The sequence below is a fragment of the Puntigrus tetrazona genome, unplaced genomic scaffold (genome assembly GCF_018831695.1).
Source record: "Puntigrus tetrazona isolate hp1 unplaced genomic scaffold, ASM1883169v1 S000000963, whole genome shotgun sequence".
NCBI lineage: Eukaryota > Metazoa > Chordata > Actinopteri > Cypriniformes > Cyprinidae > Puntigrus > Puntigrus tetrazona.
The window spans coordinates 1-25,635 of record NW_025048558.1 but is presented as its reverse complement, the minus strand read 5'-3'; the positions used below and the strand labels follow the sequence as shown (position 1 = coordinate 25,635).

Below are 25,635 nucleotides of genomic sequence, written 5' to 3'. Positions count from 1 at the left end.
TGTTCTCTTATTTCTCTTTCCTTTCTCTTTTTACATCTCTGCACCAACCCACAGTATTTTATTGTAAACTTTCTGATTTCATGTTTCACATTTTCCCACCAAATTCTTTTATCTTCTCTATACATTCCGTCTTCTTTTTCCCTTGTAATGATCTCTTGTACACTTAAAACATAATCTTGATTCTTTAGAACCTCAGTGTTTAAAACCCATACTCCCGGACCTCTTTTCACTATGTTCCAATCTATTTGCATAAAAATAGGTTTATGATCACTTAAAGTTGTTTCTTTATACCTTATTTTCCCTAAAAACCGTTCTATATTTCTTGTACATAAAATGAAATCTATTCTTGTTTTACACATAAAATTACCCACTATTTGTCTTCTTGAAAATTCCTTTTTCTTTTCATTCCTTTCCCTCCATACATCAATCAAGTTATTTTCTTCCATCAACAATTTTAACTCTTTTCGTCCTGTGTCTGTCTTAAAAGTCATTCCCTCAGCCATATCCAGTTTACTAAACACAACATTAAAATCCCCCATAATAATAATTTCCTTATATTTCCTTATACATTTTCGTAAAACATTGTAATACTCCTCTTCTCTTTCTCTTTTGTTGGTGCATGTATATTTATACCAAGTATTTTCCTATCTTCATATTCCATTTCAAACGCCATACATTTTCCAACTCCATCGTTATAAACAACATTACATGTTACATCACTGCTTTCTCTTATTAGTACTGCAACTCCTCTTCCAGTTCTATCATCACCATTATTATACAAAATCTTCCCATTCCATATTTTCCTTACTTCACTTATATGTACTTCTTTCCAGTTAGTTTCTTGCAACATAATCACATCCTCATTTTTACACATTTCCTTGACATTTTCAAATTTTCTTATATCCACTAACCCTCTAGCATTAAAAGCAACCATTCTTAAAACCATAACCCAAAAGACAGTTCTTAAAATGACATTCATGACAACCATTTCTTCATTCCATCTCCTTTAAGTCCTTTACCGCCTCATTTTTATCCACATTTTGTTTTTAACCAGTCTTTTTTAGCTACTTCAATGTTTGGCATTACCTTTATTGGTCTTCTCCTTTTACTTGATTTCGCTGAATTTTCCTCTTCCATTCCTTTATCCATTTCCATATTCTGTTCGTTGTCCTTTGTTCTGCTCTGTCCGGTACACTTTTTTGGTCTATAGTCCTGTCCATCTTTATCTCTTTCTCTTCCTTTTGACGTGTTTGTTCCAATTCTTTTTTTCCTTTGTCCATTCCTTCTTTAATGTCATTATTTTTGTAGTTTCTCCTCTTGATCTATTTCTGTATCTCCTTCATGCACCTGCCCGCTCACCTGCTCCTCTTCATCCTCCTCATTCTCGATCCAGCAATTACATTTGTCTAAAACCTCTCGGCAATCCAGGCACTTAACAGCATTGCAGTCCCTTGCAAAGTGGCCTCTCCCGTCACATTTGTAGCACCTGAACTCTGGACAGTCCTTTACCATGTGATCCGGACTCATACACAGCCGACAAGTTTTCACCTGGTGACTGTGTATCACCCGGAAATATTGTGGCCCTTCCGCTGTCTCCATTTTTGTGCTATATGGCAATGAGACCACCTCTCTTGGGAACCTCACCTTTGCAAAGCGAGTGCCATCCTCTATGTTAGTGCCCGGATACACCCTTCTTTTAATCAAAGATAAGGGAGTTACTCCCCATTGTTCTAATTTATTTAAAATATCCTCATCATCTATGTAAGCAGGAAGGTGCATGAAAGAAACAACATAGTCCCTGTTATGCAGTCTTTTAACCTCAAAGGTTATACCTTTAATGTCCAATCCATCCATTAGTATCTCAGTGTCCTCCTCCCGCTCAAGTGTAATTTCATACTCATTTGATGGTTTTGGCCTAACAGCTAAAATCTTTCCTTCACCGATCTTCCCGTCACTGCTTTAATTATATCCACCGCTGTCACATCGCTCACATTTTCCACATTCACAATCACCGTAGCCTCCTTTAAATATTTCCTTTCGTTGACCCTGTTCTTCATGTTTTGATCCATTTTCTTTCCAACTCGTAGTCGCTTATCCAGTCCATTGTCGTTTGCCGTGTGTGTTCCTCCTCCCTTTCCAGTGTCGCTTTGCCTTGTGTGTTCCTTTGTGCCGTTCCAGTGTCGCTTTGCCGTGCATGTTCCTCGTGCCATTGCATTGTCGTTTGCCCCTCGTGTTCCTCGTGCCAGTCCAGTGTCATTTGCCATTAATCCGTCCATTTAAGAAAAGAGGAAAAAGAAAAATAGAAAGAGTAACCACCCTCCAGCAAGCAAAAAGCTGCTGTTGGGTGGTTTTATAACTGAAAAAACAACAAAAAACTAACTTAAACTAAAGAAAAAGCAAAATACAAACACAAAAATTACACCAAAATGGAGGAGAGCCTTCCTCTCCCTACTGCAGCCAACAAACTCCTATGTGCTCTCTAGCGCCAAAAATTACAGCACCTGGTATTCCTAGGCAGTCTCCCATCCAAGTACTAACTAGGCCCAACTCTGCTTAGCTTCTGCAATCAGACGAGATCAGGCGTGAACAGTGTGGTATGGCCGCAAGCTAAAGCTGCTGCAAAAAGTCCCCTATTTTAAGGTGAGGCACACTAAGTGCCATTATACTAGATAAGTAATGAATGAAATACAAAAAAAAAATACTTCAAAATGAGCTACATTAAAGATAAGAGCATTAGTTAAGTAGTTAAAAAAATAGTCAAACTCTGTTTAAAGAAGAGCTACTTTAAAGGCAATTGAATTAAATAAGCAGTAAGGGAAAGCAAAGAGCTGGTCAAACTTTGACCACACTAAGGGCCAGTGTATTAGACAAGTAGTGAAAAAACTCAAAAACTTACAGCACCTAGTATTCCTAGGCAGTCTCCCATCCAAGTACTAACTACGCCCAACTCTGCTTAGCTTCTGAGATCAGGCGTGAACAGGTGGTATGGCCGTAAGCTTAAAGCTGCTGCAAAAAGCCCCCTATTTTAAGGTGAGGCACACTAAAGTGCCATTATACTAGATAAGTAATGAATGAAATACAAAAAAAAAAATACTTCAAAATGAGCTACATTAAAGATAAGAGCATTAGTTAAGTAGTTAAAAACAGTCAAACTCTGTTTAAAGAACAGCTACTTTAAAGGCAATTGAATTAAATAAGCAGTAAGGGAAAGCAAAGAGCTGGTCAAACTTTGACCACACTAAGGGCCAGTGTATTAGATAAGTAGTGAAAAAACTCAAAACTTACAGCACCTGGTATTCCTAGGCAGTCTCCCATCCAAGTACTAACCAGGCCCAACTCTGCTTAGCTTCTGAGATCAGACTACATCAGGCATGAACAGGGTGGTATGGCCGTAGTTTAAAGCTGCTGCAAAAAGCCCCTATTTTAAGGTGAGGCACACTAAGTGCCATTATACTAGATAAGTAATGAATGAAATACAAAAAAAAAAATACTTCAAAATGAGCTACATTAAAGATAAGAGCATTAGTTAAGTAGTTAAAAACAGTCAAACTCTGTTTAAAGAACAGCCACTTTAAAGGCAATTGAATTAAATAAGCAGTAAGGGAAAGCAAAGAGAGCTGGTCAAACTTTGACCACACTAAGGGTCAGTATATTAGATAAGTAGTGAAAAAAACTCAAAAAACTTACAGCACCTGGTATTCCTAGGCAGTCTCCCATCCAAGAACTAACTAGGCCCAACTCTGCTTAGCTTCTGAGATCAGGCGTGAACAGGGTGGTATGGCCATAAGCAAAGCTGCTGCAAAAAGCCCCCTATTTTAAGGCGTGAGGTACACTAAGTGCCATTATACTAGATAAGTAATGAATGAAATACAAAAAAATACTTCAAAATGAGCTACATTAAAGATAAGAGCATTAGTTAAGTAGTTAAAAACAGTCAAACTCTGTTTAAAAAACAGCTACTTTAAAGGCAATTGAATTAAATAAGCAGTAAGGGAAAGCAAAGAGCTGGTCAAACTTTGACCACACTATGGGCCAGTGTATTAGATAAGTAGTGAAAAACTCAAAACTTACAGCACCTGGTATTCCTAGGCAGTCTCCTATCCAAGTACTAACTAGGCCTAACTCTGCTTAGCTTCTGAGATCAGACGAGATCAGGCGTGAACAGGGTGGTATGGCCGTAAGCCAAAGCTGCTGCAAAAAGCCCTCTATTTTAAGGTGAGGCACACTAAATGCCATTATACTAGATAAGTAATGAATGAAATACAAAAAAATCTCTTCAAAATGAGCTACATTAAAGATAAGAGCATTAGTTAAGTAGTTAAAAACAGTCAAACTCTGTTTAAAGTACAGCTACTTTAAAGGCAATTGAATTAAATAAGCAGTAAGGGAAGCAAAGAGCTGGTCAAACTTTTATGGCCACACTAAAGGGCCAGTGTATTAGATAAGTAGTGAAAAACTCAAAACTTACAGAGCACCTGGTTTTCCTAGGCAGTCTCCTATCCAAGTACTAACTAGGCCCAACTCTGCTTAGCTTCTGAGAGTTAGACGAGATCAGACGTGAACAGGGCGGTGTGGCAAAGAAGCGAAAAAGCTGCCAAAAAGCCCCCCCCTATTTCATGGTGAGGCACACTCATGCCATTATACTGAGATAAGCAATGAATGAAATACAAAAAAAAAAAAAAAAATACTTCAAAATGAGCTACATTTTTAAAGATAAGGGCATTAGTTAAGTAGTTAAAACAGTCAAACTCTGTTTAAAAGAACAGCTACTTTAAAGGGAGACAAGATTGAATTATGATAAGCAGTAAGGGAAAGCAAAGAGCTGGTCAAACTTTGACCACACTAAGGGAACCAGTGTATTAGATAAGTAGTGAAAAACTCAAAACCTACAGCACCTGGTATTCCTTAGGCAGTCTCTCATCCAAGTACTAACTAGGCCCAACTCTGCTTAGCTTCTGAGATCCGGGGCGTGAACAGGTGGTGGTATGGCCAGTAAGCAGAAAGCTGCTGCAAAATCCCCCTATTTTAAGGTGAGGCACACTAAGTGCCATTATACTAGATAAGTAATGAATGAAATACAAAAAAATATATTTCAAAAATGAGCTACATTAAAGATAAGAGCATTAGTTAAGTAGTTAAAAACAGTCAAACTCTGTTTAAAGAACAGCTACTTTAAAGGCAATTGAATTAAATAAGCAGTAAGGGAAAGCAGAGCTGGTCAAACTTCTTGACCACACTATGTGGCCAGTGTATTAGATAAGTAGTGAAAAACTCAAAAACTTACAGCACCTGGTATTCCTAGGCAGTCTCCCATCCAAGTACTAACTAGGCCCAACTCTGGGTTTAGCTTCTGAGATCAGACGAGGATCAGGCGTGGACAGGGTGGTATGGCCGTGAAGCCAAAAGCTGTTGCAAAAGCCCCTATTTTAAGGTGAGGCACACTAAGTGCCATTATACTAGATAAGTAATGAATGAAATACAAAAAAAAAAAAATACTTCAGGAAATGAGCTACATTAAAGATAAGAACATTAGTTAAGTAGTTAAAAACAGTCAAACTCTGTTTAAAAGAACAGCTACTTTAAAGGCAGATTGAATTAAATAAGCAGTAAGGGAAAGCAAAGAGCTGGTCAAGCTTTGGCCACACTGAGGGCCAGTGTATTAGATAAGTAGTGAAAACTCAGTGCTTACAGCACCTGGTATTTCTCCCTAGACAGTCTCCCATCCAAGTACTAACTAGGCCCAACTCTGCTTAGCTTCTGAGATCAGGCGAGATCAGGCGTGAACAGGGCAGTAGCGTCATGGTGAAGCAAGCTGCTGCAAAAGCCCCTATTTTAAGATTATGGCAGCATTCAGTACCATTATACTGAATAAGTAATGAATGAAGTACAAAAAAAAAATAGTTACGAATATATGAGCTACATTAAAGATAAGGCATTAGTTAAGTAGTTAAAAACAATTAAACTCTGGCAAAAGTATAGCTACTTTAAGGAAGCGAATTGAATCAAATAAGCAGTAAGGGGAAAGCCAAAAGTTGGTCAAACTTTGGCCACACTATGGAGCCAGTGTATTAGATCAAGTAATGAAAAAACTCAAAAACTTGCTTCACCTGGTATTCCCTGGAAAGCAGTCTCCCATCCAAGAGTACTAACTAGGCCCAACTCTGCTTAACTTCTGAGATCAGGGCGTGAACAGGGTGGTATGGCCGTAAGCGAAAGCTGCTGCAAAAGCCCCTATTTTAAGTGAACAATTTTACTCAAGTGCCATTATACTAGATAAGTAATGAATGATATACAAAAAAAAATACTTCAAAATGATCTTGCCAATAAAAAGATAAAGAGCGTGGGCAAGTAGTTAAAAACAGTCAAACTCTGTTTAAATAACTGCTACTTTAAAGGCAATTGAATTAAATAAGCAGTAATTCAAGGAAGCAAGAGCTGGTCAAATCTTGACCACAATTCATAGACCAAATGTATTAGATAAGCAGTGAAAAAACTCAAAACTTTACAGCACCTGGTATTCCTAGGCGATCTCCCCATCCAAGTACTAACTAGGCCCAGCTCTGCTTAGCTTCTGAGATCAGGCGTGAACAGAGGTGATGTGTCGTGAAGCTCAAAGCTGCTGCAAAAGCCCTATTTTAAGGGTGAGGCACACTAAAATTGCCATTATACTAGATAAGTAATGAATGATATACAAAAAAAAAATGCTTCAAAAATGATCTACAATAAAGATAAGAGCATTAGTTAAGTAGTGTTAAAAAACAGTCAAACTTCTGGTTTAAATAATCCATACTTTAAAGGCAATTGAACTAAATAAGCAGTAAGGGAAAGCCAAAGAGTTGGTCAAACTTTGGCCACACTGTGGGCAGTGTATTAGATAAGTAGTGAAAAAACTCAAAAACTTACAGCTTCCTGGTATTTCCTAGGCAGTCCCCCATCCCAAGTACTAACTAGGCCCAACTCTGCTTAGCTTCTGAGATCAGACGAGGATTCAGGCTGCTAGAACAGAATTAGTATGGCCGTAAGCCAAAGCTGCTGCAAAAAGCCCTATTTTGGAGTGAGGTACACTAGAATTACTATACTAGAGCAGCAATGAATTAAATAAAAAAAAAAAAAAAAAAAAAAATACTTCAAAATATAAGTTACATTAAAGATAAGAGCATTAGTTAAGTAGTTAAAAGCAATCAAACTCTGTTTAAAGAACAGCTACTTTAAAGGCAATTAGATTAAATAATAAGCAGTAGAGAAAGCAAAGAAACTAATGTCAAACTTTGACCACACACTGAAGACCAAGTGTATTAGATAAGTAGTGAAAAAACTCAAAACTTGCACACCTGGTATCTGTGTGCAGTCTCCCCATCAGAAATTATGCTTCAGGGCCAACTCTGCTTAGCTTCTGAGATCAGGCGAGATTCAGGCGTGGAGCAGGAGTGGTATGGCCGTGTTTGTGCCAAGGTAAAGCCCCCTATTTTGGAGTGGGTGCACACACTCAATTGCCATTACATCAGATAAGCAATGAATGAAATACAAAAAAAAATAAATACTTCCAAATGAGCTGCATTAAAAGATAAGAGTAATAGTTATAAAGTTAAAAACAGTCAAATCCTGTTTAAAGAACAGATACTTTAAAGAGCTGGGCAATTGAATGGCAGTACAGGCAAGCAAAGAAACAGATCGAAGCTTTGACCACACTAAGGGCCAGTGTATTAGATAGAGTAGTAGAAAAAACTCAAAAGCCTATAGCACCTGGTATTCCTTTGTGGCAGCTCCCCTATCCAAGTACTTTAACTAGGCCCCAACTCTGCTTAGCTTCTGAGATGGAGCAGGATCAGCGTGTAGAACAGGGCGGTGTGGCTATAAGCGAAAGCTGCTACAAAAAGCTCCCTATTTTAAAAAATTGAGACACACTAAGTGCCATTATACTAGATAAGTAATGACCGAAATGCAAATACAAAAAATACTTCAAAATGAGGCTACATTAAAGATAAGAGCATTGGTTAAGTAGTTAAAATAGTCAAGAGCTCTGTTTAAGAAGAACAGGCTACTTTAAAGGCAATTGGATTAAATAAGCAGTAAGGGGAAAGCAAAGAGCTGGTCGGGAACTTTGAAGCTGTACTATGAGCCAGTGTATTGTGATAAGTAGTGAAAAAACTCAAAACTTACAGGCACCTGGTATTCCTAGGTGATCTCCCAATCCAGAAGTGCTAACTAGGCCCAGCTCTGCTAAGCTACTGAGACTGGGCGAGATCAGGCGTGAGCAGGGTGGTATGGCCGTGAAAGCCAAAGCTACTTTGCAAAAAGCCCCCTATTTTTAAGGTGAGGCACACTAAATTGCTACTATACTAGATAAGGAATGAATTAAATAAAAAAATAAAAATGCTTCAAAATGAGCTACATGACAGATAAGAGCATTGGTTAAGTAGTTAAAAACAGAAGCCAAACCTCTCTTGTTTAAAGAACAAAAAGCTACTTTAAAAACAAATTGAATTAAATAAGCAGTAAAGTGAAAGCAAAGAGCTGGTCAAACTTTGGCCACACCATGGGCTAGTGTATTAGATAAGCAGTGAAAAAACTCACAAACTTACAGTGCCTGGTAATTTCTAGGCAATCTTCCCCATCCAAAAAGTACCAACTGGGCCCAACTCTGCTTAGCTTGCAAGGATCAGGAGTGAACAAGGTGTAGACATGGCTGTAAGCAGAAAGCTGCTGCAAAAAGCCCCTATTTAAGGTAGGGGAGGTACACTAAGTGCAATTATACTAGATAAGTAATGAATGAAATACAAAAAAAAAAAAATACTTTAAAAATGAGCTACATTAAAGATAAGAGCATTAGTTAAGTAGTTAAAAACAGTCAAATCCCTGTTTAAAGAACAGCTACTTTAAAGGTAATTGAATTAAATAAACCCCAGTGAGAAAGCAAAGAGGCTGGTCAAACTTTGACCACACTGAGAACCAGTGTATTGTGATAAGTAGTAGAAAAAAACTCCAAAACCTACAGCACCTGGTATTTCCTGGGCAGTCTCCCATCCAGAGTACTAACTAGGGCCCAACTCTCTGCTTAGCTTCTGAGATCAGGCGTGAACAGAATTAGTATGGCCGTAGTTTAGTGACTGCCCAAAAAGCCCCCTATTTTAAGGTGAGGCACACTAAGTGCCATTATACTAGATAAGTAATGAATGAAATACAAAAAAAAATACTTCAAAATGAGCTACATTAAAGATAAGAGCATTAGTTAAGTAGTTAAAAACAGTCAAACTCTGTTTAAAGAACAGCTACTTTAAAGGCAATTGAATTAAATAAGCAGTAAGGGAAAGCAAAGAGCTGGTCAAACTTTGACCACACTAAGGGCCAGTGTATTAGATAAGTAGTGAAAAACTCAAAAACTTACAGCACCTGGTATTCCTAGGCAGTCTCCCATCCAAGTACTAACTAGGCCCAACTCTGCTTAGCTTCTGAGATCAGACGAGATCAGGCGTGAACAGGGTGGTATGGCCGTAAGCTTAAAGCTGCTGCAAAAAGCCCCTATTTTAAGGTGAGGCACACTAAGTGCCATTATACTAGATAAGTAATGAATGAAATACAAAAAAAATACTTCAAAATGAGCTACATTAAAGATAAGAGCATTAGTTAAGTAGTTAAAAACAGTCAAACTCTGTTTAAAGAACAGCTACTTTAAAGGCAATTGAATTAAATAAGCAGTAAGGGAAAGCAAAGAGCTGGTCAAACTTTGACCACACTAAGGGCCAGTGTATTAGATAAGTAGTGAAAAACTCAAAAACTTACAGCACCTGGTATTCCTAGGCAGTCTCCCATCCAAGTACTAACTAGGCCCAACTCTGCTTAGCTTCTGAGATCAGACGAGATCAGGCGTGAACAGGGTGGTATGGCCGTAAGCTAAAGCTGCTGCAAAAGCCCCTATTTTAAGGTGAGGCACACTAAGTGCCATTATACTAGATAAGTAATGAATGAAATACAAAAAAAAAATACTTCAAAATGAGCTACATTAAAGATAAGAGCATTAGTTAAGTAGTTAAAAACAGTCAAACTCTGTTTAAAGAACAGCTACTTTTAAGGCAATTGAATTAAATAAGCAGTAAGGGAAAGCAAAGAGCTGGTCAAACTTTGACCACACTAAGGGCCAGTGTATTAGATAAGTAGTGAAAAAACTCAAAAACTTACAGCACCTGGTATTCCTAGGCAGTCTCCCATCCAAGTACTAACTAGGCCAACTCTGCTTAGCTTCTGAGATCAGACGAGATCAGGCGTGAACAGGGTGGTATGGCCGTAAGCTAAAGCTGCTGCAAAAAGCCCCTATTTTAAGGTGAGGCACACTAAGTGCCATTATACTAGATAAGTAATGAATGAAATACAAAAAAAAATACTTCAAAATGAGCTACATTAAAGATAAGAGCATTAGTTAAGTAGTTAAAAACAGTCAAACTCTGTTTAAAGAACAGCTACTTTAAAGGCAATTGAATTAAATAAGCAGTAAGGGAAAGCAAAGAGCTGGTCAAACTTTGACCACACTAAGGGCCAGTGTATTAGATAAGTAGTGAAAAACTCAAAAACTTACAGCACCTGGTATTCCTAGGCAGTCTCCCATCCAAGTACTAACTAGGCCCAACTCTGCTTAGCTTCTGAGATCAGACGAGATCAGGCGTGAACAGGGTGGTATGGCCGTAAGCTTAAAGCTGCTGCAAAAAGCCCCTATTTTAAGGTGAGGCACACTAAGTGCCATTATACTAGATAAGTAATGAATGAAATACAAAAAAAAAAACTACTTCAAAATGAGCTACATTAAAGATAAGAGCATTAGTTAAGTAGTTAAAAACAGTCAAACTCTGTTTAAAGAACAGCTACTTTAAAGGCAATTGAATTAAATAAGCAGTAAGGGAAAGCAAAGAGCTGGTCAAACTTTGACCACACTAAGGGCCAGTGTATTAGATAAGTAGTGAAAAACTCAAAACTTACAGCACCTGGTATTCCTAGGCAGTCTCCCATCCAAGTACTAACTAGGCCCAACTCTGCTTAGCTTCTGAGATCAGACGAGATCAGGCGTGAACAGGGTGGTATGGCCGTAAGCTAAAGCTGCTGCAAAAAGCCCCTATTTTAAGGTGAGGCACACTAAGTGCCATTATACTAGATAAGTAATGAATGAAATACAAAAAAATACTTCAAAATGAGCTACATTAAAGATAAGAGCATTAGTTAAGTAGTTAAAAAACAGTCAAACTCTGTTTAAAGAACAGCTACTTTAAAGGCAATTGAATTAAATAAGCAGTAAGGGAAAGCAAAGAGCTGGTCAAACTTTGACCACACTAAGGGCCAGTGTATTAGATAAGTAGTGAAAAACTCAAAACTTACAGCACCTGGTATTCCTAGGCAGTCTCCCATCCAAGTACTAACTAGGCCCAACTCTGCTTAGCTTCTGAGATCAGACGAGATCAGGCGTGAACAGGGTGGTATGGCGTAAGCTAAAGCTGCTGCAAAAAGCCCCTATTTTAAGGTGAGGCACACTAAGTGCCATTATACTAGATAAGTAATGAATGAAATACAAAAAAAAAAATACTTCAAAATGAGCTACATTAAAGATAAGAGCATTAGTTAAGTAGTTAAAAACAGTCAAACTCTGTTTAAAGAACAGCTACTTTAAAGGCAATTGAATTAAATAAGCAGTAAGGGAAAGCAAAGAGCTGGTCAAACTTTGACCACACTAAGGGCCAGTGTATTAGATAAGTAGTGAAAAAACTCAAAAACTTACAGCACCTGGTATTCCTAGGCAGTCTCCCATCCAAGTACTAACTAGGCCCAACTCTGCTTAGCTTCTGAGATCAGACGAGATCAGGCGTGAACAGGGTGGTGGGCCGTAAGCTAAAGCTGCTGCAAAAAGCCCCCTATTTTAAGGTGAGGCACACTAAGTGCCATTATACTAGATAAGTAATGAATGAAATACAAAAAAAAAATACTTCAAAATGAGCTACATTAAAGATAAGAGCATTAGTTAAGTAGTTAAAAACAGTCAAACTCTGTTTAAAGAACAGCTACTTTAAAGGCAATTGAATTAAATAAGCAGTAAGGGAAAGCAAAGAGCTGGTCAAACTTTGACCACACTAAGGGCCAGTGTATTAGATAAGTAGTGAAAAAACTCAAAACTTACAGCACCTGGTATTCCTAGGCAGTCTCCCATCCAAGTACTAACTAGGCCCAACTCTGCTTAGCTTCTGAGATCAGACGAGATCAGGCGTGAACAGGGTGGTATGGCCGTAAGCTTAAAGCTGCTGCAAAAAGCCCCCTATTTTAAGGTGAGGCACACTAAGTGCCATTATACTAGATAAGTAATGAATGAAATACAAAAAAAAAATACTTCAAAATGAGCTACATTAAAGATAAGAGCATTAGTTAAGTAGTTAAAAACAGTCAAACTCTGTTTAAAGAACAGCTACTTTAAAGGCAATTGAATTAAATAAGCAGTAAGGAAAGCAAAGAGCTGGTCAAACTTTGACCACACTAAGGGCCAGTGTATTAGATAAGTAGTGAAAAACTCAAAACTTACAGCACCTGGTATTCCTAGGCAGTCTCCCATCCAAGTACTAACTAGGCCCAACTCTGCTTAGCTTCTGAGATCAGACGAGATCAGGCGTGAACAGGGTGGTATGGCCGTAAGCTAAAGCTGCTGCAAAAAGCCCCCTATTTTAAGGTGAGGCACACTAAGTGCCATTATACTAGATAAGTAATGAATGAAATACAAAAAAAATACTTCAAAATGAGCTACATTAAAGATAAGAGCATTAGTTAAGTAGTTAAAAACAGTCAAACTCTGTTTAAAGAACAGCTACTTTAAAGGCAATTGAATTAAATAAGCAGTAAGGGAAAGCAAAGAGCTGGTCAAACTTTGACCACACTAAGGGCCAGTGTATTAGATAAGTAGTGAAAAACTCAAAACTTACAGCACCTGGTATTCCTAGGCAGTCTCCCATCCAAGTACTAACTAGGCCCAACTCTGCTTAGCTTCTGAGATCAGACGAGATCAGGCGTGAACAGGGTGGTATGGCCGTAAGCTTTCTAAGCTGCTGCAAAAAGCCCCTATTTTAAGGTGAGGCACACTAAGTGCCATTATACTAGATAAGTAATGAATGAAATACAAAAAAAAAAATACTTCAAAATGAGCTACATTAAAGATAAGAGCATTAGTTAAGTAGTTAAAAACAGTCAAACTCTGTTTAAAGAACAGCTACTTTAAAGGCAATTGAATTAAATAAGCAGTAAGGGAAAGCAAAGAGCTGGTCAAACTTTGGCCACACTAAGGGCCAGTGTATTAGATAAGTAGTGAAAAACTCAAAAACTTACAGCACCTGGTATTCCTAGGCAGTCTCCCATCCAAGTACTAACTAGGCCCAACTCTGCTTAGCTTCTGAGATCAGACGAGATCAGGCGTGAACAGGGTGGTATGGCCGTAAGCTAAAGCTGCTGCAAAAAGCCCCTATTTTAAGGTGAGGCACACTAAGTGCCATTATACTAGATAAGTAATGAATGAAATACAAAAAAAAAAATACTTCAAAATGAGCTACATTAAAGATAAGAGCATTAGTTAAGTAGTTAAAAACAGTCAAACTCTGTTTAAAGAACAGCTACTTTAAAGGCAATTGAATTAAATAAGCAGTAAGGGAAAGCAAAGAGCTGGTCAAACTTTGACCACACTAAGGGCCAGTGTATTAGATAAGTAGTGACAAAACTCAAAAACTTACAGCACCTGGTATTCCTAGGCAGTCTCCCATCCAAGTACTAACTAGGCCCAACTCTGCTTAGCTTCTGAGATCAGACGAGATCAGGCGTGAACAGGGTGGTATGGCCGTAAGCTAAAGCTGCTGCAAAAGCCCCTATTTTAAGGTGAGGCACACTAAGTGCCATTATACTAGATAAGTAATGAATGAAATACAAAAAAAAAATACTTCAAAATGAGCTACATTAAAGATAAGAGCATTAGTTAAGTAGTTAAAAACAGTCAAACTCTGTTTAAAGAACAGCTACTTTAAAGGCAATTGAATTAAATAAGCAGTAAGGGAAAGCAAAGAGCTGGTCAAACTTTGACCACACTAAGGGCCAGTGTATTAGATAAGTAGTGAAAAACTCAAAACTTACAGCACCTGGTATTCCTAGGCAGTCTCCCATCCAAGTACTAACTAGGCCCAACTCTGCTTAGCTTCTGAGATCAGACGAGATCAGGCGTGAACAGGGTGGTATGGCCGTAAGCTAAAGCTGCTGCAAAAAGCCCCTATTTTAAGGTGAGGCACACTAAGTGCCATTATACTAGATAAGTAATGAATGAAATACAAAAAAAAAATACTTCAAAATGAGCTACATTAAAGATAAGAGCATTAGTTAAGTAGTTAAAAACAGTCAAACTCTGTTTAAAGAACAGCTACTTTAAAGGCAATTGAATTAAATAAGCAGTAAGGGAAAGCAAAGAGCTGGTCAAACTTTGACCACACTAAGGGCCAGTGTATTAGATAAGTAGTGAAAAACTCAAAAACTTACAGCACCTGGTATTCCTAGGCAGTCTCCCATCCAAGTACTAACTAGGCCCAACTCTGCTTAGCTTCTGAGATCAGACGAGATCAGGCGTGAACAGGGTGGTATGGCCGTAAGCGAAAGCTGCTGCAAAAAGCCCCCTATTTTAAGGTGAGGCACACTAAGTGCCATTATACTAGATAAGTAATGAATGAAATACAAAAAAAAAAAAACTTCAAAATGAGCTACATTAAAGATAAGAGCATTAGTTAAGTAGTTAAAAACAGTCAAACTCTGTTTAAAGAACAGCTACTTTAAAGGCAATTGAATTAAATAAGCAGTAAGGGAAAGCAAAGAGCTGGTCAAACTTTGACCACACTAAGGGCCAGTGTATTAGATAAGTAGTGAAAAAACTCAAAAACTTACAGCACCTGGTATTCCTAGGCAGTCTCCCATCCAAGTACTAACTAGGCCCAACTCTGCTTAGCTTCTGAGATCAGACGAGATCAGGCGTGAACAGGGTGGTATGGCCGTAAGCTAAAGCTGCTGCAAAAAGCCCCCTATTTTAAGGTGAGGCACACTAAGTGCCATTATACTAGATAAGTAATGAATGAAATACAAAAAAAAAAATACTTCAAAATGAGCTACATTAAAGATAAGAGCATTAGTTAAGTAGTTAAAAACAGTCAAACTCTGTTTAAAGAACAGCTACTTTAAAGGCAATTGAATTAAATAAGCAGTAAGGGAAAGCAAAGAGCTGGTCAAACTTTGACCCACACTAAGGGCCAGTGTATTAGATAAGTAGTGAAAAACTCAAAACTTACAGCACCTGGTATTCCTAGGCAGTCTCCCATCCAAGTACTAACTAGGCCCAACTCTGCTTAGCTTCTGAGATCAGACGAGATCAGGCGTGAACAGGGTGGTATGGCCGTAAGCTAAAGCTGCTGCAAAAGCCCCTATTTTTAAGGTGAGGCACACTAAGTGCCATTATACTAGATAAGTAATGAATGAAATACAAAAAAAAAAAAACTTCAAAATGAGCTACATTAAAGATAAGAGCATTAGTTAAGTAGTTAAAAACAGTCAAACTCTGTTTAAAGAACAGCTACTTTAAAGGCAATTGAATTAAATAAGCAGTAAGGGAAAGCAAAGAGCTGGTCAAACTTTGACCACACTAAGGGCCAGTGTATTAGATAAGTAGTGAAAACTCAAAACTTACAGCACCTGGTATTCCTAGGCAGTCTCCCATCCAAGTACTAACTAGGCCCAACTCTGCTTAGCTTCTGAGATCAGACGAGATCAGGCGTGAACAGGGTGGTATGGCCGTAAGCTAAAAGCTGCTGCAAAAAGCCCCTATTTTAAGGTGAGGCACACTAAGTGCCATTATACTAGATAAGTAATGAATGAAATACAAAAAAAAAATACTTCAAAATGAGCTACATTAAAGATAAGAGCATTAGTTAAGTAGTTAAAAACAGTCAAACTCTGTTTAAAGAACAGCTACTTTAAAGGCAATTGAATTAAATAAGCAGTAAGGGAAAGCAAAGAGCTGGTCAAACTTTGACCACACTAAGGGCCAGTGTATTAGATAAGTAGTGAAAAACTCAAAACTTACAGCACCTGGTATTCCTAGGCAGTCTCCCATCCAAGTACTAACTAGGCCCAACTCTGCTTAGCTTCTGAGATCAGACGAGATCAGGCGTGAACAGGGTGGTATGGCCGTAAGCAAAAGCTGCTGCAAAAAGCCCCTATTTTAAGGTGAGGCACACTAAGTGCCATTATACTAGATAAGTAATGAATGAAATACAAAAAAAATACTTCAAAATGAGCTACATTAAAGATAAGAGCATTAGTTAAGTAGTTAAAAACAGTCAAACTCTGTTTAAAGAACAGCTACTTTAAAGGCAATTGAATTAAATAAGCAGTAAGGGAAAGCAAAGAGCTGGTCAAACTTTGACCACACTAAGGGCCAGTGTATTAGATAAGTAGTGAAAAACTCAAAACTTACAGCACCTGGTATTCCTAGGCAGTCTCCCATCCAAGTACTAACTAGGCCCAACTCTGCTTAGCTTCTGAGATCAGACGAGATCAGGCGTGAACAGGGTGGTATGGCCGTAAGCTTAAAGCTGCTGCAAAAAGCCCCTATTTTAAGGTGAGGCACACTAAGTGCCATTATACTAGATAAGTAATGAATGAAATACAAAAAAAAAAATACTTCAAAATGAGCTACATTAAAGATAAGAGCATTAGTTAAGTAGTTAAAAACAGTCAAACTCTGTTTAAAGAACAGCTACTTTAAAGGCAATTGAATTAAATAAGCAGTAAGGGAAAGCAAAGAGCTGGTCAAACTTTGACCACACTAAGGGCCAGTGTATTAGATAAGTAGTGAAAAACTCAAAACTTACAGCACCTGGTATTCCTAGGCAGTCTCCCATCCAAGTACTAACTAGGCCCAACTCTGCTTAGCTTCTGAGATCAGACGAGATCAGGCGTGAACAGGGTGGTATGGCCGTAAGCTAAAGCTGCTGCAAAAAGCCCCTATTTTAAGGTGAGGCACACTAAGTGCCATTATACTAGATAAGTAATGAATGAAATACAAAAAAAAATACTTCAAAATGAGCTACATTAAAGATAAGAGCATTAGTTAAGTAGTTAAAAACAGTCAAACTCTGTTTAAAGAACAGCTACTTTAAAGGCAATTGAATTAAATAAGCAGTAAGGGAAAGCAAAGAGCTGGTCAAACTTTGACCACACTAAGGGCCAGTGTATTAGATAAGTAGTGAAAAACTCAAAACTTACAGCACCTGGTATTCCTAGGCAGTCTCCCATCCAAGTACTAACTAGGCCCAACTCTGCTTAGCTTCTGAGATCAGACGAGATCAGGCGTGAACAGGTGGTATGGCCGTCAGCTAGCTTAAAGCTGCTGCAAAAGCCCCTATTTTAAGGTGAGGCACACTAAGTGCCATTATACTAGATAAGTAATGAATGAAATACAAAAAAAAAAAAAATACTTCAAAATGAGCTACATTAAAGATAAGAGCATTAGTTAAGTAGTTAAAAACAGTCAAACTCTGTTTAAAGAACAGCTACTTTAAAGGCAATTGAATTAAATAAGCAGTAAGGGAAAGCAAAGAGCTGGTCAAACTTTGACCACACTAAGGGCCAGTGTATTAGATAAGTAGTGAAAAACTCAAAACTTACAGCACCTGGTATTCCTAGGCAGTCTCCCATCCAAGTACTAACTAGGCCCAACTCTGCTTAGCTTCTGAGATCAGACGAGATCAGGCGTGAACAGGGTGGTATGGCCGTAAGCTAAAGCTGCTGCAAAAAGCCCTATATTTAAGGTGAGGCACACTAAGTGCCATTATACTAGATAAGTAATGAATGAAATACAAAAAAAAATACTTCAAAATGAGCTACATTAAAGATAAGAGCATTAGTTAAGTAGTTAAAAACAGTCAAACTCTGTTTAAAGAACAGCTACTTTAAAGGCAATTGAATTAAATAAGCAGTAAGGGAAAGCAAAGAGCTGGTCAAACTTTGACCACACTAAGGGCCAGTGTATTAGATAAGTAGTGAAAAACTCAAAACTTACAGCACCTGGTATTCCTAGGCAGTCTCCCATCCAAGTACTAACTAGGCCCAACTCTGCTTAGCTTCTGAGATCAGACGAGATCAGGCGTGAACAGGGTGGTATGGCCGTAAGCTAAAGCTGCTGCAAAAAGCCCCTATTTTAAGGTGAGGCACACTAAGTGCCATTATACTAGATAAGTAATGAATGAAATACAAAAAAAAATACTTCAAAATGAGCTACATTAAAGATAAGAGCATTAGTTAAGTAGTTAAAAACAGTCAAACTCTGTTTAAAGAACAGCTACTTTAAAGGCAATTGAATTAAATAAGCAGTAAGGGAAAGCAAAGAGCTGGTCAAACTTTGACCACACTAAGGGCCAGTGTATTAGATAAGTAGTGAAAAACTCAAAAACTTACAGCACCTGGTATTCCTAGGCAGTCTCCCATCCAAGTACTAACTAGGCCCAACTCTGCTTAGCTTCTGAGATCAGACGAGATCAGGCGTGAACAGGGTGGTATGGCCGTAAGCTAAAGCTGCTGCAAAAAGCCCCTATTTTAAGGTGAGGCACACTAAGTGCCATTATACTAGATAAGTAATGAATGAAATACAAAAAAAAAAATACTTCAAAATGAGCTACATTAAAGATAAGAGCATTAGTTAAGTAGTTAAAAACAGTCAAACTCTGTTTAAAGAACAGCTACTTTAAAGGCAATTGAATTAAATAAGCAGTAAGGGAAAGCAAAGAGCTGGTCAAACTTTGGCCACACTAAGGGCCAGTGTATTAGATAAGTAGTGAAAAAACTCAAAAACTTACAGCACCTGGTATTCCTAGGCAGTCTCCCATCCAAGTACTAACTAGGCCCAACTCTGCTTAGCTTGAGATCAGACGAGATCAGGCGTGAACAGGGTGGTATGGCCGTGTTTAAAGCTGCTGCAAAAAGCCCCCTATTTTAAGGTGAGGCACACTAAGTGCCATTATACTAGATAAGTAATGAATGAAATACAAAAAAAATACTTCAAAATGAGCTACATTAAAGATAAGAGCATTAGTTAAGTAGTTAAAAACAGTCAAACTCTGTTTAAAGAACAGCTACTTTAAAGGCAATTGAATTAAATAAGCAGTAAGGGAAAGCAAAGAGCTGGTCAAACTTTGACCACACTAAGGGCCAGTGTATTAGATAAGTAGTGAAAAACTCAAAACTTACAGCACCTGGTATTCCTAGGCAGTCTCCCATCCAAGTACTAACTAGGCCCAACTCTGCTTAGCTTCTGAGATCAGACGAGATCAGGCGTGAACAGGGTGGTATGGCCGTAAGCGAAAAAGCTGCTGCAAAAGCCCCTATTTTAAGGTGAGGCACACTAAGTGCCATTATACTAGATAAGTAATGAATGAAATACAAAAAAAAATACTTCAAAATGAGCTACATTAAAGATAAGAGCATTAGTTAAGTAGTTAAAAACAGTCAAACTCTGTTTAAAGAACAGCTACTTTAAAGGCAATTGAATTAAATAAGCAGTAAGGGAAAGCAAAGAGCTGGTCAAACTTTGACCACACTAAGGGCCAGTGTATTAGATAAGTAGTGAAAAACTCAAAACTTACAGCACCTGGTATTCCTAGGCAGTCTCCCATCCAAGTACTAACTAGGCCCAACTCTGCTTAGCTTCTGAGATCAGACGAGATCAGGCGTGAACAGGGTGGTATGGCCGTAAGCGAAAGCTGCTGCAAAAAGCCCCCTATTTTAAGGTGAGGCACACTAAGTGCCATTATACTAGATAAGTAATGAATGAAATACAAAAAAAAAAATACTTCAAAATGAGCTACATTAAAGATAAGAGCATTAGTTAAGTAGTTAAAAACAGTCAAACTCTGTTTAAAGAACAGCTACTTTAAAGGCAATTGAATTAAATAAGCAGTAAGGGAAAGCAAAGAGCTGGTCAAACTTTGACCACACTAAGGGCCAGTGTATTAGATAAGTAGTGAAAAAACTCAAAAACTTACAGCACCTGGTATTCCTAGGCAGTCTCCCATCCAAGTACTAACTAGGCCCAACTCTGCTTAGCTTCTGAGATCAGACGAGATCAGGCGTGAACAGGGTGGTATGGCCGTAAGCGAAAACTGCTGCAAAAAGCCCCTATTTTAAGGTGAGGCACACTAAGTGCCATTATACTAGATAAGTAATGAATGAAATACACAAAAAAATACTTCAAAATGAGCTACATTAAAGATAAGAGCATTAGTTAAGTAGTTAAAAACAGTCAAACTCTGTTTAAAGAACAGCTACTTTAAAGGCAATTGAATTAAATAAGCAGTAAGGGAAAGCAAAGAGCTGGTCAAACTTTGACCACACTAAGGGCCAGTGTATTAGATAAGTAGTGAAAAACTCAAAACTTACAGCACCTGGTATTCCTAGGCAGTCTCCCATCCAAGTACTAACTAGGCCCAACTCTGCTTAGCTTCTGAGATCAGACGAGATCAGGCGTGAACAGGGTGGTATGGCCGTGTAGCTAAAGCTGCTGCAAAAAGCCCCCTATTTTAAGGTGAGGCACACTAAGTGCCATTATACTAGATAAGTAATGAATGAAATACAAAAAAAAAAATACTTCAAAATGAGCTACATTAAAGATAAGAGCATTAGTTAAGTAGTTAAAAACAGTCAAACTCTGTTTAAAGAACAGCTACTTTAAAGGCAATTGAATTAAATAAGCAGTAAGGGAAAGCAAAGAGCTGGTCAAACTTTGACCACACTAAGGGCCAGTGTATTAGATAAGTAGTGAAAAACTCAAAACTTACAGCACCTGGTATTCCTAGGCAGTCTCCCATCCAAGTACTAACTAGGCCCAACTCTGCTTAGCTTCTGAGATCAGACGAGATCAGGCGGAACAGGGTGGTATATGGCGTAAGCTTAAAGCTGCTGCAAAAGCCCCTATTTTAAGGTGAGGCACACTAAGTGCCATTATACTAGATAAGTAATGAATGAAATACAAAAAAAATACTTCAAAATGAGCTACATTAAAGATAAGAGCATTAGTTAAGTAGTTAAAAACAGTCAAACTCTGTTTAAAGAACAGCTACTTTAAAGGCAATTGAATTAAATAAGCAGTAAGGGAAAGCAAAGAGCTGGTCAAACTTTGACCACACTAAGGGCCAGTGTATTAGATAAGTAGTGAAAAACTCAAAAAACTTACAGCACCTGGTATTCCTAGGCAGTCTCCATCCAAGTACTAACTAGGCCCAACTCTGCTTAGCTTCTGAGATCAGACGAGATCAGGCGTGAACAGGGTGGTATGGTCGTAAGCTAAAGCTGCTGCAAAAAGCCCCTATTTTAAGGTGAGGCACACTAAGTGCCATTATACTAGATAAGTAATGAATGAAATACAAAAAAATACTTCAAAATGAGCTACATTAAAGATAAGAGCATTAGTTAAGTAGTTAAAAACAGTCAAACTCTGTTTAAAGAACAGCTACTTTAAAGGCAATTGAATTAAATAAGCAGTAAGGGAAAGCAAAGAGCTGGTCAAACTTTTGACCACACTAAGGGCCAGTGTATTAGATAAGTAGTGAAAAACTCAAAACTTACAGCACCTGGTATTCCTAGGCAGTCTCCCATCCAAGTACTAACTAGGCCCAACTCTGCTTAGCTTCTGAGATCAGACGAGATCAGGCGTGAACAGGGTGGTATGGCCGTAAGCTAAAGCTGCTGCAAAAAGCCCCCTATTTTAAGGTGAGGCACACTAAGTGCCATTATACTAGATAAGTAATGAATGAAATACAAAAAAAAAAATACTTCAAAATGAGCTACATTAAAGATAAGAGCATTAGTTAAGTAGTTAAAACAGTCAAACTCTGTTTAAAGAACAGCTACTTTAAAGGCAATTGAATTAAATAAGCAGTAAGGGAAAGCAAAGAGCTGGTCAAACTTTGACCACACTAAGGGCCAGTGTATTAGATAAGTAGTGAAAACTCAAAAACTTACAGCACCTGGTATTCCTAGGCAGTCTCCCATCCAAGTACTAACTAGGCCCAACTCTGCTTAGCTTCTGAGATCAGACGAGATCAGGCGTGAACAGGGTGGTATGGCCGTAAGCGAAAGCTGCTGCAAAAGCCCCTATTTTAAGGTGAGGCACACTAAGTGCCATTATACTAGATAAGTAATGAATGAAATACAAAAAAATACTTCAAAATGAGCTACATTAAAGATAAGAGCATTAGTTAAGTAGTTAAAAACAGTCAAACTCTGTTTAAAGAACAGCTACTTTAAAGGCAATTGAATTAAATAAGCAGTAAGGGAAAGCAAAGAGCTGGTCAAACTTTGACCACACTAAGGGCCAGTGTATTAGATAAGTAGTGAAAAACTCAAAAAATTACAGCACCTGGTATTCCTAGGCAGTCTCCCATCCAAGTACTAACTAGGCCCAACTCTGCTTAGCTTCTGAGATCAGACGAGATCAGGCGTGAACAGGGGTATGGGCGTAAGCTAAAGCTGCTGCAAAAGCCCCTATTTTAAGGTGAGGCACACTAAGTGCCATTATACTAGATAAGTAATGAATGAAATATAAAAAAAAATACTTCAAAATGAGCTACATTAAAGATAAGAGCATTAGTTAAGTAGTTAAAAACAGTCAAACTCTGTTTAAAGAACAGCTACTTTAAAGGCAATTGAATTAAATAAGCAGTAAGGGAAAGCAAAGAGCTGGTCAAACTTTGGCCACACTAAGGGCCAGTGTATTAGATAAGTAGTGAAAAACTCAAAAACTTACAGCACCTGGTATTCCTAGGCAGTCTCCCATCCAAGTACTAACTAGGCCCAACTCTGCTTAGCTTCTGAGATCAGACGAGATCAGGCGTGGTAGGGTGGTATGGCTAAAGCTGCTGCTGCAAAAAGCCCCTATTTTAAGGTGAGGCACACTAAGTGCCATTATACTAGATAAGTAATGAATGAAATACAAAAAAATACTTCAAAATGAGCTACATTAAAGATAAGAGCATTAGTTAAGTAGTTAAAAACAGTCAAACTCTGTTTAAAGAACAGCTACTTTAAAGGCAATTGAATTAAATAAGCAGTAAGGGAAAGCAAAGAGCTGGTCAAACTTTGACCACACTAAGGGCCAGTGTATTAGATAAGTAGTGAAAAACTCAAAACTTACAGCACCTGGTATTCCTAGGCAGTCTCCCATCCAAGTACTAACTAGGCCCAACTCTGCTTAGCTTCTGAGATCAGACGAGATCAGGCGTGAACAGGGTGGTATGGCCGTGTTTAAAAGCTGCTGCAAAAGCCCCCTATTTTAAGGTGAGGCACACTAAGTGCCATTATACTAGATAAGTAATGAATGAAATACAAAAAAAAAAAAATACTTCAAAATGAGCTACATTAAAGATAAGAGCATTAGTTAAGTAGTTAAAAACAGTCAAACTCTGTTTAAAGAACAGCTACTTTAAAGGCAATTGAATTAAATAAGCAGTAAGGGAAAGCAAAGAGCTGGTCAAACTTTGACCACACTAAGGGCCAGTGTATTAGATAAGTAGTGAAAAACTCAAAACTTACAGCACCTGGTATTCCTAGGCAGTCTCCCATCCAAGTACTAACTAGGCCCAACTCTGCTTAGCTTCTGAGATCAGACGAGATCAGGGCGTGAACAGGGTGGTATGGCCGTAAGCTAAAGCTGCTGCAAAAGCCCCTATTTTAAGGTGAGGCACACTAAGTGCCATTATACTAGATAAGTAATGAATGAAATACAAAAAAAAAAATACTTCAAAATGAGCTACATTAAAGATAAGAGCATTAGTTAAGTAGTTAAAAACAGTCAAACTCTGTTTAAAGAACAGCTACTTTAAAGGCAATTGAATTAAATAAGCAGTAAGGGAAAGCAAAGAGCTGGTCAAACTTTGACCACACTAAGGGCCAGTGTATTAGATAAGTAGTGAAAAACTCAAAAACTTACAGCACCTGGTATTCCTAGGCAGTCTCCCATCCAAGTACTAACTAGGCCCAACTCTGCTTAGCTTCTGAGATCAGACGAGATCAGGCGTGAACAGGGTGGTATGGTCGTAAGCTAAAAGCTGCTGCAAAAGCCCCTATTTTAAGGTGAGGCACACTAAGTGCCATTATACTAGATAAGTAATGAATGAAATACAAAAAAAATACTTCAAAATGAGCTACATTAAAGATAAGAGCATTAGTTAAGTAGTTAAAAACAGTCAAACTCTGTTTAAAGAACAGCTACTTTAAAGGCAATTGAATTAAATAAGCAGTAAGGGAAAGCAAAGAGCTGGTCAAACTTTGACCACACTAAGGGCCAGTGTATTAGATAAGTAGTGAAAAACTCAAAAACTTACAGCACCTGGTATTCCTAGGCAGTCTCCCATCCAAGTACTAACTAGGCCCAACTCTGCTTAGCTTCTGAGATCAGACGAGATCAGGCGTGAACAGGGTGGTATGGCCGTAAGCTAAAGCTGCTGCAAAAAGCCCCCTATTTTAAGGTGAGGCACACTAAGTGCCATTATACTAGATAAGTAATGAATGAAATACAAAAAAATACTTCAAAATGAGCTACATTAAAGATAAGAGCATTAGTTAAGTAGTTAAAAACAGTCAAACTCTGTTTAAAGAACAGCTACTTTAAAGGCAATTGAATTAAATAAGCAGTAAGGGAAAGCAAAGAGCTGGTCAAACTTTGACCACACTAAGGGCCAGTGTATTAGATAAGTAGTGAAAAACTCAAAACTTACAGCACCTGGTATTCCTAGGCAGTCTCCCCATCCAAGTACTAACTAGGCCCAACTCTGCTTAGCTTCTGAGATCAGACGAGATCAGGCGTGAACAGGGTGGTATGGCCGTAAGCGAAAGCTGCTGCAAAAGCCCCCTATTTTAAGGTGAGGCACACTAAGTGCCATTATACTAGATAAGTAATGAATGAAATACAAAAAAAAAAATACTTCAAAATGAGCTACATTAAAGATAAGAGCATTAGTTAAGTAGTTAAAAACAGTCAAACTCTGTTTAAAGAACAGCTACTTTAAAGGCAATTGAATTAAATAAGCAGTAAGGGAAAGCAAAGAGCTGGTCAAACTTTGGACCACACTAAGGGCCAGTGTATTAGATAAGTAGTGAAAAACTCAAAAACCTACAGCACCTGGTATTCCTAGGCAGTCTCCCATCCAAGTACTAACTAGGCCCAACTCTGCTTAGCTTCTCAGAGATCAGGCGTGAACAGGGTGGTATGGCCGTAAGCGCTAAAGCTGCTGCAAAAAGCCTCTATTTTAAGGTGAGGCACACTAAGTGCCATTATACTAGATAAGTAATGAATGAAATACAAAAAAATACTCAAAATGAGCTACATTAAAGATAAGAGCATTAGTTAAGTAGTTAAAAACAGTCAAACTCTGTTTAAAGAACAGCTACTTTAAAGGCAATTGAATTAAATAAGCAGTAAGGGAAAGCAAAGAGCTGGTCAAACTTTTGACCACACACCATGGGCCAGTGTATTAGATAAGTAGTGAAAAACTCCAAAACTTACAGCACCTGGTATTCCTAGGCAGTCTCCCATCCAAGTACCAA

General features: G+C 38.2%; 26 non-coding genes and 21 pseudogenes across 26 annotated transcripts; all 47 read right to left on the bottom strand.

Moving 5' to 3' along the window:
* Nucleotides 1-2,489: 2,489 nt before the first annotated feature.
* Nucleotides 2,490-2,608, bottom strand: LOC122336264 (annotated as a pseudogene).
* A 281-nt stretch (nucleotides 2,609-2,889) lies between these two features.
* Nucleotides 2,890-2,997, bottom strand: LOC122336274 (annotated as a pseudogene).
* Nucleotides 2,998-3,278: 281 nt separating this feature from the next.
* Nucleotides 3,279-3,397, bottom strand: LOC122336265 (annotated as a pseudogene).
* Nucleotides 3,398-3,680: 283 nt separating this feature from the next.
* LOC122336271 lies at nucleotides 3,681-3,789 on the bottom strand (annotated as a pseudogene).
* A 275-nt stretch (nucleotides 3,790-4,064) lies between these two features.
* LOC122336231 lies at nucleotides 4,065-4,183 on the bottom strand (annotated as a pseudogene).
* Nucleotides 4,184-5,277: 1,094 nt separating this feature from the next.
* Nucleotides 5,278-5,399, bottom strand: LOC122336269 (annotated as a pseudogene).
* Nucleotides 5,400-9,378: 3,979 nt separating this feature from the next.
* On the bottom strand, nucleotides 9,379-9,497 carry LOC122336291. Its single transcript, XR_006249188.1, has one exon. It is a non-coding gene; the product is annotated as a 5S ribosomal RNA (ribosomal RNA).
* A 276-nt stretch (nucleotides 9,498-9,773) lies between these two features.
* LOC122336289 lies at nucleotides 9,774-9,892 on the bottom strand. Its single transcript, XR_006249186.1, has one exon. It is a non-coding gene; the product is annotated as a 5S ribosomal RNA (ribosomal RNA).
* Nucleotides 9,893-10,169: 277 nt separating this feature from the next.
* Nucleotides 10,170-10,287, bottom strand: LOC122336240 (annotated as a pseudogene).
* A 276-nt stretch (nucleotides 10,288-10,563) lies between these two features.
* LOC122336288 lies at nucleotides 10,564-10,682 on the bottom strand. Its single transcript, XR_006249185.1, has one exon. It is a non-coding gene; the product is annotated as a 5S ribosomal RNA (ribosomal RNA).
* Nucleotides 10,683-10,961: 279 nt separating this feature from the next.
* Nucleotides 10,962-11,080, bottom strand: LOC122336287. Its single transcript, XR_006249184.1, has one exon. It is a non-coding gene; the product is annotated as a 5S ribosomal RNA (ribosomal RNA).
* A 274-nt stretch (nucleotides 11,081-11,354) lies between these two features.
* LOC122336255 lies at nucleotides 11,355-11,472 on the bottom strand (annotated as a pseudogene).
* A 279-nt stretch (nucleotides 11,473-11,751) lies between these two features.
* Nucleotides 11,752-11,869, bottom strand: LOC122336258 (annotated as a pseudogene).
* Nucleotides 11,870-12,147: 278 nt separating this feature from the next.
* On the bottom strand, nucleotides 12,148-12,266 carry LOC122336286. The gene has a single exon (XR_006249183.1). It is a non-coding gene; the product is annotated as a 5S ribosomal RNA (ribosomal RNA).
* Nucleotides 12,267-12,543: 277 nt separating this feature from the next.
* On the bottom strand, nucleotides 12,544-12,662 carry LOC122336285. Its single transcript, XR_006249182.1, has one exon. It is a non-coding gene; the product is annotated as a 5S ribosomal RNA (ribosomal RNA).
* A 275-nt stretch (nucleotides 12,663-12,937) lies between these two features.
* Nucleotides 12,938-13,056, bottom strand: LOC122336284. The gene has a single exon (XR_006249181.1). It is a non-coding gene; the product is annotated as a 5S ribosomal RNA (ribosomal RNA).
* A 281-nt stretch (nucleotides 13,057-13,337) lies between these two features.
* On the bottom strand, nucleotides 13,338-13,456 carry LOC122336283. Its single transcript, XR_006249180.1, has one exon. It is a non-coding gene; the product is annotated as a 5S ribosomal RNA (ribosomal RNA).
* A 279-nt stretch (nucleotides 13,457-13,735) lies between these two features.
* LOC122336282 lies at nucleotides 13,736-13,854 on the bottom strand. The gene has a single exon (XR_006249179.1). It is a non-coding gene; the product is annotated as a 5S ribosomal RNA (ribosomal RNA).
* Nucleotides 13,855-14,129: 275 nt separating this feature from the next.
* Nucleotides 14,130-14,248, bottom strand: LOC122336281. Its single transcript, XR_006249178.1, has one exon. It is a non-coding gene; the product is annotated as a 5S ribosomal RNA (ribosomal RNA).
* Nucleotides 14,249-14,525: 277 nt separating this feature from the next.
* On the bottom strand, nucleotides 14,526-14,644 carry LOC122336280. Its single transcript, XR_006249177.1, has one exon. It is a non-coding gene; the product is annotated as a 5S ribosomal RNA (ribosomal RNA).
* Nucleotides 14,645-14,924: 280 nt separating this feature from the next.
* LOC122336277 lies at nucleotides 14,925-15,043 on the bottom strand. The gene has a single exon (XR_006249175.1). It is a non-coding gene; the product is annotated as a 5S ribosomal RNA (ribosomal RNA).
* A 279-nt stretch (nucleotides 15,044-15,322) lies between these two features.
* On the bottom strand, nucleotides 15,323-15,441 carry LOC122336276. The gene has a single exon (XR_006249174.1). It is a non-coding gene; the product is annotated as a 5S ribosomal RNA (ribosomal RNA).
* Nucleotides 15,442-15,717: 276 nt separating this feature from the next.
* LOC122336275 lies at nucleotides 15,718-15,836 on the bottom strand. Its single transcript, XR_006249173.1, has one exon. It is a non-coding gene; the product is annotated as a 5S ribosomal RNA (ribosomal RNA).
* Nucleotides 15,837-16,113: 277 nt separating this feature from the next.
* LOC122336273 lies at nucleotides 16,114-16,232 on the bottom strand. Its single transcript, XR_006249172.1, has one exon. It is a non-coding gene; the product is annotated as a 5S ribosomal RNA (ribosomal RNA).
* A 274-nt stretch (nucleotides 16,233-16,506) lies between these two features.
* LOC122336261 lies at nucleotides 16,507-16,625 on the bottom strand. The gene has a single exon (XR_006249171.1). It is a non-coding gene; the product is annotated as a 5S ribosomal RNA (ribosomal RNA).
* A 278-nt stretch (nucleotides 16,626-16,903) lies between these two features.
* On the bottom strand, nucleotides 16,904-17,022 carry LOC122336250. Its single transcript, XR_006249170.1, has one exon. It is a non-coding gene; the product is annotated as a 5S ribosomal RNA (ribosomal RNA).
* A 275-nt stretch (nucleotides 17,023-17,297) lies between these two features.
* LOC122336257 lies at nucleotides 17,298-17,415 on the bottom strand (annotated as a pseudogene).
* Nucleotides 17,416-17,699: 284 nt separating this feature from the next.
* On the bottom strand, nucleotides 17,700-17,818 carry LOC122336238. The gene has a single exon (XR_006249169.1). It is a non-coding gene; the product is annotated as a 5S ribosomal RNA (ribosomal RNA).
* Nucleotides 17,819-18,093: 275 nt separating this feature from the next.
* On the bottom strand, nucleotides 18,094-18,212 carry LOC122336226. Its single transcript, XR_006249165.1, has one exon. It is a non-coding gene; the product is annotated as a 5S ribosomal RNA (ribosomal RNA).
* A 276-nt stretch (nucleotides 18,213-18,488) lies between these two features.
* Nucleotides 18,489-18,607, bottom strand: LOC122336214. The gene has a single exon (XR_006249154.1). It is a non-coding gene; the product is annotated as a 5S ribosomal RNA (ribosomal RNA).
* A 279-nt stretch (nucleotides 18,608-18,886) lies between these two features.
* Nucleotides 18,887-19,003, bottom strand: LOC122336270 (annotated as a pseudogene).
* Nucleotides 19,004-19,277: 274 nt separating this feature from the next.
* On the bottom strand, nucleotides 19,278-19,396 carry LOC122336202. Its single transcript, XR_006249143.1, has one exon. It is a non-coding gene; the product is annotated as a 5S ribosomal RNA (ribosomal RNA).
* Nucleotides 19,397-19,672: 276 nt separating this feature from the next.
* On the bottom strand, nucleotides 19,673-19,791 carry LOC122336314. Its single transcript, XR_006249212.1, has one exon. It is a non-coding gene; the product is annotated as a 5S ribosomal RNA (ribosomal RNA).
* Nucleotides 19,792-20,071: 280 nt separating this feature from the next.
* On the bottom strand, nucleotides 20,072-20,190 carry LOC122336302. The gene has a single exon (XR_006249200.1). It is a non-coding gene; the product is annotated as a 5S ribosomal RNA (ribosomal RNA).
* A 275-nt stretch (nucleotides 20,191-20,465) lies between these two features.
* Nucleotides 20,466-20,584, bottom strand: LOC122336256 (annotated as a pseudogene).
* Nucleotides 20,585-20,863: 279 nt separating this feature from the next.
* On the bottom strand, nucleotides 20,864-20,982 carry LOC122336268 (annotated as a pseudogene).
* Nucleotides 20,983-21,258: 276 nt separating this feature from the next.
* On the bottom strand, nucleotides 21,259-21,376 carry LOC122336254 (annotated as a pseudogene).
* Nucleotides 21,377-21,650: 274 nt separating this feature from the next.
* On the bottom strand, nucleotides 21,651-21,769 carry LOC122336290. Its single transcript, XR_006249187.1, has one exon. It is a non-coding gene; the product is annotated as a 5S ribosomal RNA (ribosomal RNA).
* Nucleotides 21,770-22,046: 277 nt separating this feature from the next.
* LOC122336278 lies at nucleotides 22,047-22,165 on the bottom strand. The gene has a single exon (XR_006249176.1). It is a non-coding gene; the product is annotated as a 5S ribosomal RNA (ribosomal RNA).
* Nucleotides 22,166-22,438: 273 nt separating this feature from the next.
* On the bottom strand, nucleotides 22,439-22,555 carry LOC122336266 (annotated as a pseudogene).
* A 275-nt stretch (nucleotides 22,556-22,830) lies between these two features.
* On the bottom strand, nucleotides 22,831-22,948 carry LOC122336267 (annotated as a pseudogene).
* A 269-nt stretch (nucleotides 22,949-23,217) lies between these two features.
* Nucleotides 23,218-23,336, bottom strand: LOC122336248 (annotated as a pseudogene).
* A 279-nt stretch (nucleotides 23,337-23,615) lies between these two features.
* On the bottom strand, nucleotides 23,616-23,735 carry LOC122336233 (annotated as a pseudogene).
* Nucleotides 23,736-24,012: 277 nt separating this feature from the next.
* LOC122336232 lies at nucleotides 24,013-24,131 on the bottom strand (annotated as a pseudogene).
* A 275-nt stretch (nucleotides 24,132-24,406) lies between these two features.
* On the bottom strand, nucleotides 24,407-24,525 carry LOC122336196. Its single transcript, XR_006249137.1, has one exon. It is a non-coding gene; the product is annotated as a 5S ribosomal RNA (ribosomal RNA).
* A 274-nt stretch (nucleotides 24,526-24,799) lies between these two features.
* On the bottom strand, nucleotides 24,800-24,919 carry LOC122336241 (annotated as a pseudogene).
* Nucleotides 24,920-25,198: 279 nt separating this feature from the next.
* LOC122336272 lies at nucleotides 25,199-25,309 on the bottom strand (annotated as a pseudogene).
* Nucleotides 25,310-25,635: the final 326 nt, after the last annotated feature.